At 37.0% G+C, this 17498-nt stretch overlaps 1 protein-coding gene and 2 long non-coding RNA genes across 3 annotated transcripts in view; 2 read left to right on the top strand and 1 right to left on the bottom strand.

Annotated features, from left to right (window-relative positions):
- The first annotated feature begins 1953 nt into the window (after positions 1-1953).
- LOC139147823 (uncharacterized) lies at positions 1954-6167 on the top strand. The gene is made up of 3 exons (XR_011555805.1): positions 1954-2145; positions 4410-4503; positions 5624-6167. It is a non-coding gene; the product is annotated as an uncharacterized lncRNA (long non-coding RNA).
- Positions 6168-12104: 5937 nt separating this feature from the next.
- LOC139147816 (uncharacterized) lies at positions 12105-15411 on the top strand. Its single transcript, XR_011555804.1, has 3 exons — positions 12105-12240; positions 13809-13900; positions 14884-15411. It is a non-coding gene; the product is annotated as an uncharacterized lncRNA (long non-coding RNA).
- A 2070-nt stretch (positions 15412-17481) lies between these two features.
- LOC139118470 (uncharacterized) overlaps positions 17482-17498 on the bottom strand; it is a 15474-nt gene continuing 15457 nt past the window's right edge. Inside the window, exon 6 of the mRNA XM_070681766.1 lies at positions 17482-17498. This exon is cut by the window's right edge and continues 256 nt beyond it. The gene's annotated coding sequence lies outside the window, so the exon portion shown is untranslated.

Genomic DNA, 17498 nt, shown 5'->3' with positions numbered 1-17498 from the left:
AGGTTGAGTTAAATCCTAGTTTCTTGAGGTATTTTTGTAAAGCACCTGTAACGTTCTCTGTAGTTGTCCTCATCCCGCTGACAGCAGTTAGCTGCTTGCAAGCCTGGTCTCTAAGGTAGATCGCGCCTCGGGGACAGATATTCGGACTTTCAAACTTTATTAATTCTATTCCGATCAACCCCTTGTGGGGGTTCATTTTAAAGCTCTTGGTGAAAGAAAACATTTCACCGTCTTAGTTTTTCTAAAATCGAAAATTTTATTCTTCTCCATAGAGTTAACACAGGGATGGCGGCCATTTTGAGTTTCAAATATCTGTAAATCTTAGGTAATTTTTTTTTCCTAGTACCAAAATTTTCTCTGTGACCCCCGATTTTTGTTCTTGATTTTGAAAGAGAATGGTTGAAAGATTCATTGAGGAAAGTTTGAGCAAAAGTTTAAGTCCTTCATTTTCGAGGCGCATACTACCTTAACAGCATTGCAGATCTTGCCACAGGTGTGCCATAAAATTCATCAATCTAGCTTTTAGGGGGGAGGGGTCGACTTTCAATATTAAATGGACCATGAATTCCTGCTTTCAAAGACTATTACAATGGAAGTCAGCAATTTATTAAAACACTGATGTGTTGAATTATATAAAAATGATGACGCTTCTTGCTTAACATTGGGAATATCAATATATACTCGTTTCAACCTTACTAGATGTGGAATATACGTACCCACCAGGTCTTCCGTCAAAAAATTTTGACTGCTATCCAATGGGACTCGAGATATCTTTAGACTCTGTTTACACGTCTGCCTTCCATTTTATCTATCACCTTTTTTCGGCCTCTTCTCAAGCACAGGGGTATTAAACTCTACTTCAAGGGGGCATTTGTTGCGCTCTTCATCACTCTCTGAGCAACAGATGTTGAGTGCCAGATGCTTTGACAGAGTTTCGACTTCGATGCTAAGTATAGATTTTCTTTATTTTGTCATCATACTACGTGCACAGATTTTAATTCAATAGTTTTTTTTCAACGCTTCCGATAATAAGACGGATAGATGAGAAAATTGTACGCATGAGGATGATTGAGATTATTATTTATTCATTTATTTATTTATTTATTTATTTATTTATTTATTTATTTATTTATTTACTCGGCTAGTTAGCTTGTTTTATTAGTTAGTTATTATTCTAAGTCTGCACTTTTATCAGCTAAGCTTAGCGCGCTTGTATCTAATGTTTTGGAGAGATTTACGCTAAGAAACCAAACTCGACAATGTAACCGAGGTTCATCAAAACGAGAGAGAGAGAGAGAGAGAGAGAGAGAGAGAGAGAGAGAGAGAGAGAGAGAGAGAGAGAGAGAGAGAGAGAGAGAGAGGAGAGAGAGAGAGAGAGAGAGAGAGTTGGTTTTGACTCAATATCAAACACTTTTACAGTTCTTGCCCAACTTTGGAAGTCCAATATGATATAATATGAAATCCTTGTACCTTGGAAACTTGTAATGAAAGTTAGCTCTATCGAATGTATTTAAAGACATTCAAAGTGCAATTTGGAACAGCACGTCTCTCTTTGTCAAATAATTTTAATTGCGAGTGTATACTTTTGTTTCATTTTGACATCGCTGACAGGTGTACGTGAGATGTTAATGGTTCACAAGAAGTTTGTCTTGAAAATCGCTCATTATTATTGTACAAGGATCACCTTTCATAGTTATTCAGACATACACGAACCATTGTGGTACTTTCGATTACATTCAGTTCTTTTAAAAGGAGTATCTGAAATACTGGCTTGTTTTTCATTCACCAAAATTACCACCCAAACCCAAGCAGAATTGATCGAATATATTGTCGCTTAGGCCTAATTAAGTCAATTTTTATGAAAAACACGTAAGTTTTGTCCAAATCGTTGTGGTGACGAAAATAATTGGTGAGGCCAAGTCGAATAAAAGGGAAGCCACTCATTGGTCTACTACGTGTCTATATAAACAGTCTAAGGTCGGGTTATCTTCAGAATCTTGAGAGTGTCTTCGGTGCGATATAGCTTCATCCCACGACTTTGCCATTACAACCATGAAGTACGTTCTACTATTCACCTTTTCAGTTCTCTTGGTTTGGGTAACCCAGGTAAACAGTGATCGAGGCAGATTTGCTGACTTAGACATGGTGAGTACCAGCATCTAACATAAAATGCTTTAGTTGGCAGTTGGAGTTATTTCCTGCATGGAACAGTGTTGCAGTTACTTTTGGAGAGCGGACAAAGATCAAGGGTTGCGAATTATACCGCTCCAACATGAATCAGACTTGTTGGAATCGAGACAAAATCTTCACCTAACACAGTTATCATTCATCAAAAAGCGCTGTAACAACTGAAAATATTTCGATACACGAATATTGACATACCTTTGTCAGTCAAACAAGCGTGGTTTAATTCTCGTGGTGGTCAAAAGTTGTTACTTTTTGAAATATATTTACTAATTTTCAGTATTACATACATTCATTTTTCAGTGAAGTATGTTTGACGTTTAGGTACACAGATTTCGTCTTGCCAATACAATTGTTCGGTACAACATACAAATTCATTGTTATTACACATTATTTCGAGTCCTGAGTAAAATTCAAATTCCAACACAGGCCAGTACACTCATACAGGGTGATGAAAATGTAGAAATGTTACCTTATTTCGGGAGTAGAACAAGAATTTGTATTTTATTTAGTGGACAGTTATCGAAAAGTACATTGAAAATTACAGATAGTCGGGTTTCAGTTTCGAACGTGCAAAATCAAATTAGTCTTTGTAAAAAAAAAAACGCGCGTAGATCGGAAGCGCTAAACACAAAATTCTTGAATTTAAAAGGTACTATTCGCAAGCAAAGAATTACTTTCTTATTGCTTTCTAGGGTACACTTCCATTATTGTCATTATCACTGTAAAGGTCAACATGAGCATTATTTTCTGAAATAAACATTTCGCGATGGATAGAAAGTGTGTTATCATGCATGCTTTTAAAGTAGCCACGATTTCAGTCGACATCATGATATTGAATAGACGGTTATTGGAGTGAGGGAAAAGTAAAAATTTAGCTAGTGTTTGAATTCTTAATGTTTTCAATCGAGATGTCGACGTCGTAGATGCAATATATAATTGAAATCCCGATAGATATGAATATCGAATGGAGATCAGTTACAAAGCTTTGTGGCTTAGCAGGGCAGCTGTTAGCCTCATTTGCATACAAGCTATTAGCATATACTCATGCACATTTTAGCTCATTAGCATATATTATGATGCAAGAAAAAACGTCATGTTTTACAAACCAGTGGGGTCATTGTTGATATTTTCATTTAGTTTTGCCAAACATATAGTATAACTGGCTTTATAAGAATTGGCATGAAAAAACAGTGACTTTGTAGCGTTTCGGGAGACACCACACAACTTCAACAGGTGCAAAATTACAAAGGTTCATATATAAGGAAGAAGCTGGAAGTGGCCACGAGTGATGTTGTAGAACTTGAACTTGTTTATTGAAACGGAACCATGGCTATACGCCTCACGGCCCGGCCACTGATACATCAGTATGTGAGTCTGCCTGTGCCTGAGTCGGTCCTCTATAGTTTGTCCTGTGAGTTAGTGTGTCCATTTATACAGTATCTTGGCCATGTCGGATGCCGACCCCATAAAGAATACAATAAGACAATACTTTGATTTCTTCCGAGTTTAGAAAAGATACAAAAGTACAAATTAATTATAACTTGCCCATGCTACAATTCTTTTGTTTCAAACCCACGTTATGAATGAATTAAAATGATAATGACAGCCAAATATTACGATTGGCTGAAATACAATAGAATATGGCGGTAGTATGCAGAATACCTCCATGAGAAAAATAAGTTACTGGGTGAATTTTTAAATGTGTAAACCAGAACGACCATGTTGTCGATACCGTGCTGGCATGTCGTGGCGCCATTACTGTTAGAGTCCAAATTCAGAGGAATTGCGCTGGATTTATCGCGTCCATGGACGCTAATGTATCGAGAGCGTGAAATATTAATTTTCTTTGTACCAATTTGGAAGATCATGACAAAGGTTCAAATGGCGAAAGATCTCTGTACGGTATACTCTGGTGTTTCACAGCATTTTTTTTACATACCATTAATGACAAGCGTATGAATGTGTGGGTTTCCTAAAAATCTAAACGACACAAAGATAAATCACAAGTTCGACTTTAGACGATTTGTGAGAAACAACCAGGATGGCTGTTCTTTGCGCACCATGACAGCTGTCTGACAGACTCCCTGAGTGACTTAGAGACTTGATGAATACGAAATTAATCTGAGTCATAAAGTCTTGTCTGCTTGTCTGTATGTCTGTCTATCTGTCCGTCTCTGCATGAATACCTATAAATTCTGTTTATTATTTGCTCCCAACCATAGGATTCGGAAGATTTTGATGAGAGGGGTGTCTTGGACGAAATGCGAGAAATCCTGGAAGACAGGGAAGAAGATAACTTACCTAAATCCAAGAAACGTAAGTTTTTGTTGGAGCATTTATGTTATTCCATGCATTTGTAATTCTTTTACATTTGTAGATGTAAGGCTATCTATCAGACGATCATGCGAGAATTATGATCACAAAGTTAATCAGTACCATCATAGGGATTCCTTATGATACATATTGCCTATCGCATTTTCAGGAAAATCTCAACTATCTTTTTCCTCCCCTATTTGTACTTTACCTTCGACCAACATTTCAAGAACTGTACGTGTCCTCTAATCAGGCAAAGTCGCTTCGATTCACCAAATGCTAAACATTTGTTTGAAAAATAACCGATGAATTTACATTTTATGTTATCTTTAGGCGAGGGTGTTGAAAATGATAAAATAAAGAAAACAAATTAAAAATTCTATTAAACAAAACAAAACGGTAAAACATTCCTCGATCGCCTTACCAAATTTTACTATAATTACAAACGCCTAAAAATATTGATTGCCTAGGTTGGTATATTATTGTTTTTTTGGTCATAAAAGCAGTATTATCAGATGTGACATAGCGGGAATACATGAGAAATGCGGACAGCAGGTTAGACATGATTTTACCTTAAAATTTTAACCAAAAGAGATGCAAGCGAGAAACTTGACCACTTTTTTACAACAACGGCAACTTTGCCACATCCCAACCTTAAAAAAAGAATTTCACGCGCACATTTTCCGCGATCAATTTTCAGACATCATTAGCTTTTCATGTACCATTGTTTAAAATCATGCGTACAGGCAAATTCCATTTCGTGAAATCTGTGCGATGGATGATGTCAGGTATTCCAAACAAAATATTTACAATGTATTTCAATGTGTCTGCTCCTTCCCTACAACCGGCGATAGTAGACATCATTTAGCGGAGGCTAGCATTGAACACGTTTTCATTTAGTTATCTCACTACTTTTTATCTACATGTTCGCGGAACAATGCGTGTTGGCTTTGGTTAATTTCTTCATGAGATTAGCATCCATTTTACAGTCGCAACAAATTGTGGTGATGGTCCTCTACACAGTGCAAAAATCACCAGAAACAAGCTCCTTTCAAAAACTGCCACTCAATCTTCAAATTGCGTTACAGGTAACGTTTCCTTTCCTTTTTTTAACTGTTCACAGTTTGCTGGAAGTTTCTCCACAGTGGATGCAAATAGTACCAGTCTGAGAGTAGATCGACCGATACAAGTCCTGACCAACCGGAATTCACACACTTCATCCAAATATCTTGGAAAATTCCCGTAAAATTGCTACTGAAGCACGCACATGACTGTCTGCTGTCATCTGAGTCGTTCACAACATACGCGTTTTTTCTGTAATGTATCTCATTTTACGAGCGGCACTTTCATTTTATTGCAGTTTTTTCAGTGTAAAGGCACGTTCTTTTATGAAAATGGCATTTCCTGAACATTTTGTATTTTGAAAAAGTTCGCTGAGAAAGCCACAAAACGATGTAATTTTTTGACTAAATATCCTCCCTTCAAGGTAATGTCAGTGTTCAAGACAAAAATGTTCGCGCTGTACCTGTTTTGAGTTTAATGAGTTAGTTACAATGCTTGATTTGTTCATTTCTTTCATGTGAAATGCACAAACGTCGATGTTAACTATTTTTAAATTAATTTCTTCATTTGACATTGAAAGCATAATAAAAACTTTATTCAACAAATTTATTGACTCGTTTTCAATTATTTTGCTTCTATTTTAAAATTGCTTTTTACACAAGTTAACGGCATTTTCTTTCGAATTCTATGTGCCATAACAACAACTCCATGATGTTGCAATATAAGCAGAATTTGATAAATTACAGATGGAAAGGGCAATAGCTATTAACCAGTTGAGTGCCAAAGTCAACTTGTGTCTCCTGTATAAAATGTAACCTGCACAAATTTTTTTCCGATTTTTCAAAACTTTTGATCAAAAATTGTAGTCAATGAAAAGTGATGTCTATCTAGTCAAAATTTGTCAACAAAATACAGAGAAATTCAAAAAAGTTGGTACAATTTTACACTAAAATTTTGGTGGGAAAATCTACAGCACTCAACGGGTTAACTTGTGATAACACTTTCCATATTTTTCAATGAAAGATATCATTCCCCTTTTTTTACCCCATCCTCTAATATATCGCAAAACTAGGTACTTAGCTTTACAACGACAATTCATTGCATGCAGTATGCATTGCTTTTACTGCAAAACTGCTTCAACACTGCATAACAATTCATCTATCGCCAAAAGGTGAATGACCAGTTGACATAACAAACTTTAACGCAGAATGGGCCTGGGGGACAGATATTTAGACTTCAACTCTTTTCTTATCAATCACATGTTGGGGTCATTTTAAAGCCTTTGGAGAAAGAAAAACTTTCACTGTCTTAGTTTTTCAATCCAAAATTTTATTTTTGCCTTAGAGTTAATACAGGAATGGCGGCCATTTTGAATTTCAAATATCGCAAAATGTTCGTCATCATATTTAAGCTTAATGGAACCTAATACAATTCAAATTCCGCAGAATACATTGACAATAAGGAGCTAGGAATACAGCCATGCGCTAGTCGAGCCTAGCCCCGTGAACTCATAGTACATTGCATTATTAAAAACTATTACGGGCTGCTGTCCTATAAAATGATACATGTAATTTTGTGAAGAGAAGATAGTAACTGTGAAAGTAAAAAAACAAAGATCGCACAAAGTTAGGTTACTGATTACAACTAGAATTCGTTAACCTTTGCAATTGACCAAATACATAAGTATATTAATACATAGTAAGCCATTCTCGTAAGAGATAGTCTTTCAGGGCTTTTGTGAACTTATATCTAGATGTTTGATTTTTAATAGAATTCGCCAATGTGTTCCATAGTTTTGCGCCTGTGTAAGATATTGAAGATTGACCTGCAGATGTATACATTCTAGGCAATACTAAATTCATGTCCACCTTTTGGTGGGTATCGTAGCAATGGTTTACAATATGAAAATGATCTGGTAAGTCATTAGGAACATTTTGGTGGAGTAAATCAAACATAAAAGTATAGAATAGCAACTTGTAGAGCTTATGAACATCCAAATACGTAGATTATAGAAGAAAGGTGAAGATGGCTCTCTAAAGTCAGAGAATGTTATACTGCGCATAGACATTTTGTGAGTGACATAAATTGGATTAAGATACGATGCAAATGTATTCCCCCATACTTCTAAGCCATATGTTACATGGGGTTGAATAAATGATATATAGAGCAAAATGAGAATACTTTACGGTACAACGTGTCTCAATCTATATAATATTCCGGCCTTCTTTCTTATCATCGCGTTTCCCTTTGATGTGTTGTTTCCATGTAAGGTACTCATTAATAATTACTCCGACAAATGACGCTTGGTGACTCTGAACTAGAGGTTGATTTTTCACACACAGATTACCATGTAAATACACTGCTCTACGTTTTTGATGGAAAAATACATAGTTTGTCTTATTTATGTTTAAGGCGAGCATATTAGCGTCACATAAACGTGTTACATTTCTCAAGTGATTTCTACTAGTGAAAGTTCAATGCAATTAATGTTATTAGCATATGTATGGAAAAGGTTCGAGTCGTCTGCAACTGTTTTCAAACTTTGCTTCTAGGAATATTACACGAGAAAATGTTGGAAACACATATTTTTGAGATGGGTAATACCTTTGAAGGCGTCCTAACCGATGCCGCACCACATCACAATGCACTCCGAAGACTTCAGAATGGGATACATATAGACCTGTCCGTTTAAAGGTAGACAAAGATTGAATTTTAAGGTAGAACATGCCTCGGGGACAGATATTCGGACTCTCAAACTTTTACAATTTTTGTCTGATATACCACTTGTCGGGGTTCATTTTAAAGCTCTTGGCGTAAGAAAACCTTTTTGAAATTCGAAAATTTTATTCTAATTCATAGCGTTAACACAGGGATGGAGGCCATTTTGAATTTTAAATATCGTTCAATCTTTGGTTATTTGTTTCTCCAGTACCAAAATCTGCACTGTGACCCCCGATTTTTAGTCTTGATTTTGAAAGATAATGACTGAAAGATTCCTTGAGGAAAGTTTGAGCAAAAGCTTAAATCTTTCACTTTCGAGGTGCATACAACCATAAGCTAAGGACACCATCTCTCCGTTTTGTTTATTGACGTGTTTTAAAGACGATAACGCCTGCGTCATATTTGAGATTTAATTTGGCTCTTTTCGAATAAAAGATAAGGTTAGTTTCTTGCAACTAAATATAGCTCCATGTTTTAAAATGTTTGATTAGCATATATGGCAGGTATTGGTGTTATCAGCTTGAGAAAAAAAATTCCACTGATTAAATTGAATTCCCAGTCTACGTTTGCTACAGACAATGTGGAGCGTAATAAGGTGTAGCTTTTACATGATCGTTTATTGTCAATTTAGGCATAGACTGTTTTTCTCGAGGGTCTATGATTTAGGTATCAAAAATAGTTGTCAAAGCTTCTTTACAAAGAAAACAGCATGAAAAAGAAAAATAGAGGGAAAAGATTCATGGAAGAGAAAAATCTAAAGCGTCATCAGCAGAAATTTGACAAAATGGGCATTGGACTCTTTTTTCATTTTTGTAATTACGTAATCAATTAGTTGGGTGAATTAAGTCAATGTCTGTACTGTATTTAAAGGCATCTACCCATTCCTCCTGTCTGCTGACACAAGATCTGCAAGAAAAGTGTGTAAAGTCATGAGAAATCGGTAACTTTCATGATGTGTGCTGAGTGTATGTATGTATGTATGTATGTATGTATGTATGTATGTATGTATGTATGTATGTATGTATGTATGTATGTATGTATGTATGTATGTATGTATGTATGTATGTATGTATGTATGTATGTATGTATGTATGCATGCATGCATGCATGCATGCGTGCGTGCATACATTTGGTGATTATTAAATTAACAAATTAAATTTGGTGGCTCTACCATGTCACTTAGGTTCGATCTTGACCGGTGTAACATGCAACTAAGGACACGTGATACCATCTCTGATTGGTGATTCAAGGCAACCCATCGTCATATCCATCTTCTATTTGTTACTTTGTTCTTTGAACCTGATAAATTCTTCATTTACACTGAATGATACTGATTATTGGACCTGTTTTGGTGTCTACAAAAATTTGATTTTTAGATTTCATCTATACATGGTAGTCTATGAGAAAACTATGAACGTGTATTTTGCAATATAAAACTTGCAATATCTGTTCATCTATAGACGTTTGATAACTGATATATATGTACTTAAATAGCATGGGGTGTTTACAAGTGCACATATGTACAAGAATTTTGATTCTGGAATTTAGCCGAAAATGTTGATCCACTGTACATGGGAGTCTGTGACAAAACTGTGAATATTTTTTCCCGATTAGAAACCTGCAATATTTGCGCATATATGGACCCTTAATAATTGACATAATTGTACTTGATTAGACTAGGGTGGTTATACATGTCCATGTGTGCAAGAAATTTGATTTTTGACTTTCACCGAAATGTTGATCCAATGGTACATTCCAGTCTATGAGGTAACTATGAATAATTTTTCAAATACAAAACTAGCTAAATCTGTGTATTTATGTACTATTGATTATTGATATTAATGTACTTGATTAGACTAACATGGATACAGCTGCATGTGTGCCAAAGAAATTTGAGTTTGGAACTTCACCGAAATGATGATTCACTATACATTAAAGGTAGTATGAGGAAACTACAAATAACACATAGGTTATCTGCTCCCAAATTGTTTTTCAAAGTTGCTTGACCTGAAGCTTCTAGTTGTTATTGATGACACTATGCACTATTCTAAATAGTTTGTATGCGCTATTCAAGATAAATCGTATTCTGTCAAAGTCCTCAAAAAATAAAAAAATATACATACGGCTACATGAACGTTTTACACTGACATAGACCCAATGTACTGTCAATGGAAGAATGACATCAAATAAGTTATCTCCTAAATTGTTATTGAAAGGTTAAGTTGAAACTTTTAGTCATTATAGAGCACAGTTTTGCACAACAGAGCCGGGTAAGCAGAAATCATGACAACCTAAATCTTTTGCCACAATGTTTAATAGGCCTATATCCTAAAACTTGCGCCCAAAGGGCGCGCCGAAAATGGAAATATCAGGAAATGAAAGTGCCAGGAATTTGATCTTCAACAAATTTTCAAGTCCCCCTTGCAACATCAATTTTCTTAAAACCCCCCTTGCGTGTTGTCAACTTTTTCAAGTCCCCCTGAAATCTCCCCCTCCTGAGTTAATTGTAAATGCAGCCTTAGGCTTTTCTGCTACTTTTCTACGGATGCATTTCGAGCATTCACCATCTTGTTTCTTCACAGCATTCTTTCAAAATCTTCAAATTTTGTGAATGTCTTTTTCTTCGCAGTGCGCCATCAGAGCACTCACAATCGGACTCTTGACGTCTGCAGACTGTATTTAGATGTCTGCCGTCCATTTTATCAGTCACCTCGCTCTTCTTCTGCCTCTTTAGAACAGGAGTGTTCAAGCTCTACTTCAACGAAGCATTTGTTGCGCTCTTCATCACTCTCTTAGCAACAGATGCCAGATACTTTGATAGAGTTTCGACTTCGATGCTGCGTAGATTTTCTTTATTTTTCATTATTACTACGCGCACATATATAAATTCAATAGATTTTTCCGACGCTTCCGATAACAAGACGGATAGATGAAAGAAAATGTGTGTGCATGAGGATTATTTATTTATTTATTTATTTATTTATTTACTTTGCTTGTTAGCTTGTTCTAGTAGTTATTATTCTAAGTCTGTCCTTTTATCAGCAAATACTGGAAAGCTAAGGGCGGTTGTATCTAATGTTTAGGAGAGCTTTAAGCTGAGAAAACAACTCGACAGCGTCAGATAGAGAGAGAGAGAGAAGATGAGAGAGAGAGAGAGAGAGAGAGAGAGAGAGACGGAGAGAGAGAGAGAGAGAGAGAGAGAGAGTTGTGACTCAATAGCAGAGAGTTGAGAGATTCTGCCAACTTTGGAAGAGAGATGATATAATATGAAATCCTTGTACTTGGACACTTGTGTGACAATTAGCTCAATCGAAATCTAGTTGAAGACATTTGAACTGCAGTTAGGAACAGCACGTCTCTCTTTGTCAAATAATGTTGACTATGGATTTGTACTTTTGTTTCATTTTGACTTCGCTGACAGGTGTACGTGAGATGCTAATGGTGTTCTTATAGGAAGTTTGTTCGGAAAAAAACGCTCATTTTCATTGTACAAGGATCACCTTTCATACTTATTCAGACATACACGCACCATTGTGATACTTTCGAATACATTCAGTTCTTTTTAAAAAAGTATCCGAAATACTGGCTTGTTTTTTTCATTCACTAAAATTACCACCCAAACCCAAGCAGAATTGATCGAATATATTGTCGCTTAATTAGGTCAATTGTTATGAAAAACACGTAATTTTTGTCCAAATCGTTGTGGTGACGAAAATAATTGGTGCGGTCAAGTCGAATAAAAGGGAAGTCACATATTGATCTACTTAGTGTCTATATAAACAGTCTAAGGCCGGGTTATCTTCAGGATCTTGAGAGTGTCTTGGGTGTGCCACAGTTTCATCCCACGACTTTGCCATTACAACCATGAAGTACGTTCTACTATTCACCTTTTCAGTTCTCTTAGTTTGGGTAACCCAGGTAAACAGTGAGCGAGGCAGATTTGCAGACTTAGGCATGGTGAGTACCAGCATATCTAACATAAAATTCTTCAGTTGACAGGTAGAGTGATTTCTAGCATGGAACAGCGTTGCAGTTACTTTCGGCGAGGGCACATAGATCAAGGCTTGCGAATTATACCACTCCAAAATAAACCAGACTTGTTGAAATCGAGACACAATCGAATCTTTACCTAACACAGTTATCATTCATCCAAAAGAGCTGTAACAACTGAAAATGTTTCGATACACGAATATTGACATACCTTTGTCAGTTAAACAAGAGAGTTGTTACTTTTCGAAAATATATTTACTAATTTTGAGTATTACACATATTCATTTTTCAACGAAAGAAGTATGTTGATGTACAGAGTTTTAGTCTTGCCAATACAATTGTTTTGTACAACATGCAAATTTATTGTTGATACAAATTATTTCGAGTCCGGACTAAAATTCGAATTCTAACACTGAACGCTACAATCATATAGGCTGATGAAAACGAAGTGTTACCTGATTTCGGGAGTAAAACAAGAATTTGTATTTTTAGTGAAGAAATATCTAAAAGTACATCAGTCGACATCATTATATTGAATAGATGGCTATTGGAGTGAGGGAAAAGGAAAAATTAGCTAGTGTTTTAATGCTTAATGTTTTAAATCGATAAGACGACGTCGCAGAATCAATATATAAAGTGAAATACCGATAGATATGAATGCCGAACGGAATTCTGTAGCAAAGCTTTGTGGTTTAACAGGGCAGCTGTTAGTCTCATTGGCTTACGTGTCCATTAGCATAAACAACCATGAACATTTCAGCTCATTAGCATATATTACGATGCCAGAAAATATTTACAAAACAGTGGGGACATTGTTGATATTTTCAGTCATATTTTCAGTTTTGCCACAAATATAGTATAACTTGTTACAAAAGCAGTGACTTTGTACCACTTTGCTAGACACCACTCAACTTCAACCGTGTGACAGGAGAATAACTCACAAAAACACCGCCGAGAAAAAATGTCTGCTGATGTGCAGCGTGCTAGGAAGGTTATATCTGATCGGTCGATTGTCACTATTCACAGCAACTTAGGGAGTAATATTGTATTATTCATTTACAACGGTAAGATTCGGCCAACCAATTTGATAACAGCTTCCGAGACGCTGCACATCAGCCGAAACAGTTAGTATTGACACACTTGGATCAAGTCTTCCTATCATTAACAGCCGCCAAAATTACAAAGGTTCAAATCTCTGTCTGGTATACTTTGGTGTTTCACGACACTTTCTCTTTCACATCATTAATGACAAGTGTATAAATGTGTGGGTTACCTATCTAAACATCAAAACGACACTTAGATAAATCATATCACGAGTTCGACTTCAGAGGATCTGTGAGAAGCAGCATGAAAGGCCATTTGTTATGCACTATGACAGCTGTCTGACTGACTCTCTGTCTGAGAGACATGATAAGTGTGGAATAAATCTGAGTCAAAGAGTCTTTGCGTCTGTTTGTCTGTGTGTCTTCTTGTCTGCGTGTCTCTGGATGAATTGAATACCGACAATTCTACTTCTTCTTCGCTCTGAACCGTAGGATTCGGACGATTTGATGAGAGGGGTGTCTTGACGAAATGAGAGAAATCCTTGAAGACAGGAAAGAAGATAACTTGCCAAAATCCAAGAAGCGTAAGTTTTTGTTGTAGCATTTATGTTATTCTACTCGACATATGACTAAAATACCCAGACTATTCTGCCGAGTGTGTCTTGAAGGAAACCAACCAAGTAAAAAATAAATACCCAACCAATCCTTTCCATTTGTTATTCTTTACAATTGTTGATGTAACGTGATTTATCATACACCTACGTCTGTAACCTATGGAGTTTCGTCGTACAGTAAGTTTCGGTATCAGAGGACGCGGAGTCCAATAACTTTGACGCGGAGTACAATAACTTTAGGCGTTATTGGACGCTATTTGACCTTTGACCTCAAAACACCTTTACGTCAACGCGAGGAAAAAGAAGAGAATATTTTACATTTTTACAACAATATATACTTCTTAACATTCAGTACTTCACAAAGGAAATCATGGTCAGTCCAAAACCGGTTAATTTGAGTGAAATTATGCTGCTGACGTAAAAATTCTACCACGCGCCCTGCGCAGCGCGGGTTGAAATTTCGTTCTATGCGCTTAATAGCGGACACGCTGAACGCGTTCCCAGTCTGCTCGCGATCGTGCAGAAGCAGAAGTGAAGAAGCATCCAAAAACGCCTAAATTTCGACTTTTTTCAAGTAAAGTTGGACTAAAAAGGTGTATAATAATAAGGTTATTCACAAAATACCGGGATTTATGTCCTCGTACATCGTACGCTGCGGTATTGTCCTCGACGCTACGCGTCTCGGACAATACCTCTGCTGCACGATGTACTCGGACATAAATCCCGGTATTTTGTGAATAACCTTATATTATCAGATGCAGTCCATCACGCGATAATATAAGGAACTCTGCGTTTTGATTTATTTCTTCATGAGATGAGCAAAAATTGTACAGTCCTAAGAAGCTGTGGCAGTGGTCCTCCACAGTGCAAAACCCACCCTTCCAAATACTGTCACTCAATCCTCATATTGCATTTCAGTTAACGTTCCTTTTTCCTTTTTTAACCATTAACAGCTTGCTGGAAGTTTCTCCACACTGGATGCAAATAGTACCAGTGTAGATCGACCGATACAAGTCCTGACCAACCGAATCACAGACTTTGTCCAAATATCTGGGAAAATTCCCGCGTAAAATTGCTACTGCAGCACGCAGGTGATCGTCTGCTGTAATCTGAGTCGTTCACAACATACGTGTTTTTTTTTTCTGTATTGAATCTCATTTTTTCGAGCGCCACTTTTATTTATGCGGTTTTAGTGTAAAGGCACGTTCTCTTATGAAGATGGCATTTCCTGAACATTTTGTCTTCAAAAACGTTCGCTGAAAAAAAAAACAGGAAACGATGTAAATTTTTTGACTAAATATCCTCCCTTTCAGCTAATATCAGTGTTCTACCAGGATAGGCGCACTGAATCTGTTTCGAGTTTCATGGGTTGGTTACATCGCTTCTTATGCTAATTTTATGTAAACTGCACAAACGTCTGTGCTTCCGGTATTGAAGTTCATTTCCTCATTTGACATTGAAAGCATAATAAAAATTTATTCAACAAATTTATCGACTCGTTTCCGATTATTTCGCTTCTATTTGAAATCGCATTCTACACAAGTTAATGGCATTTTCGTTTGAATTCTTTTTGCTATACCAACATAGGCCATGTTGCAATATAAGCCGAATTTGGTAAATTACGGATGGAAAGGGCGATAGCTGTTAACTTGTGAAAACACTGCCCATATTTTTCAATGAAAGATATTAATCGCCCTTATTACCCCATTCTCTAATATATCGCAAAACTAGGCATTTAGCCTTAGGGGCCGTGGATAATTAACGCACGCGCATGGTAAACGAAACTAAGTGCGTTTGGCGTCACCCCCCTGCCCCACCCCCTCGTTAACAAAAGTTTGGAAGTGTGAAAATCCAACCCAGCCTCATTCTGTATCATACCTACAATCGGTAATTACGTTGCTATGAATATACGGTGTTTTCAATCAGGTTCGAACCCACAACATGTGGCATCCAGTCACCTAGTGGAGCAGCAACAGACAGAAATACACGGCCAAATCACGCATCACGCATACGCTCCACTCACCACTGGCATACCCCCTCTAAAATCAATCTTTGTTCAGCACCAACTGGTCAATAACGCAATGTATCCAAAATGGTTGTTACGTTATTTTACACCGTGCACTGAACCACATGTATGTCAAAAGGATGGTGTAGCGCAGGTGCCGCACTGGTCTGGTACACGCCAAATAGTATAGCGCGATATTTTGCGATACAGTAAAACGTGGAGCGAGCTGTTGATATAAAAACATGTGGTGCGAGTTTTGCGAACGGTAATCGAAATACAGCCAAACCCCTCCCCTTAAGCTAGGGAGTTACGTTTGTCGTGCGCGTTTAATTATCCACTACAACAATGCGTTGCATGCAGTCTTACTTTTACTGGAAGACTGCTTCAACACTGTATTACAATTTATCTATCACCGATAGATGAATAACAAGTCGACATTGCAAACTTGAAGGTAAAATGCGCCCAGGGGACAGATATTTGGACTTCAGTTCTTTTCTGACCTACCACTTGTGGGGGCTCATTTTAAAGCTGTTGGTGGATGAAAAACTTTAGCGTGTATGGAAGACGGTACTTTTCTGTTTGTAGGATGTTCACGCTGCTTTGTACAGAGCTGCAACTCATCAAAGTAAACATTCTTCGATGCTTCGTTCAGTTAGGTACAAAGTTTGCGAAAATTGTATTTCCTCTATTCTACAGCATAGCACGAGAATAGAGCCACTTTGAATGCGTTAACAACATCTCTCCATACGTAAACTACACCGCTCCGAAACATGTTTTCAAACTTTGTTCCTACGAATATTACATGAGAAACTATTGGAAACACATATTTTGAGGTGGGTAATACCTTTGAAGGCGTCCTGACCGATGCCGCACCGCATCACAACGCATACCTAAGACTTAAGAATGATTCATACAGACCTGTCAGTTTACAGGTGCCATAGATTGAATTTTAAGGTAGAACGCGCCTTGGGGACTCTCAAACTTTTACAATTCTTTTCTGGGTAAACCACTTGTGAGGGCTCATTTTAAAGCTCTTAGAATAAGAAAACTTTTCACCGGACTAGTTTTTACGAAGTTCGAAAATTTATTTTTCTCCGTAGAGTTAACACAGGGATGGAGGCCATTTTGAATTTTAAATATCGGTAAATCTTTGGTTGTTTGTTTAAACAGTACCACAATCTGCACGGTGACCCCAGATGTTCATTCTTGTTTTTGAAGAGAATGGTTAAAAGATTCCTTAAGGAAAGTTTAAGTCTTTCACTTTCGAGGTGCATACTACCTTTAGCAAAGGACACGTACCACCTCTCCATTTTGTTCAGTAACGGGGATAATGACTGTCACGGCTTCGTCGTATTTGAGATTTAATTTGGCTAATATCGAATAAAGATTAGGTTATTTTCTTGCAACTAAGCATAGCCCCATGTTTTAAGATGTTTAATTAACATATATGGCAGTTATTGGTGTTATCAGCTTGAGAGATAACATTCCACTGATTCAATCGAGTTCCCAGTCTACGTTTGCTACAGACAACGTGGAGCGTAAGGGGTAGCTTTTACATGATCG

The sequence above is a fragment of the Ptychodera flava genome, chromosome 2, assembly GCF_041260155.1.
Source record: "Ptychodera flava strain L36383 chromosome 2, AS_Pfla_20210202, whole genome shotgun sequence".
NCBI classification, from domain to species: domain Eukaryota; kingdom Metazoa; phylum Hemichordata; class Enteropneusta; family Ptychoderidae; genus Ptychodera; species Ptychodera flava.
The sequence above is the reverse complement of the archived record's forward strand: the minus strand, read 5'-3'. Positions and strand labels throughout refer to the sequence as shown.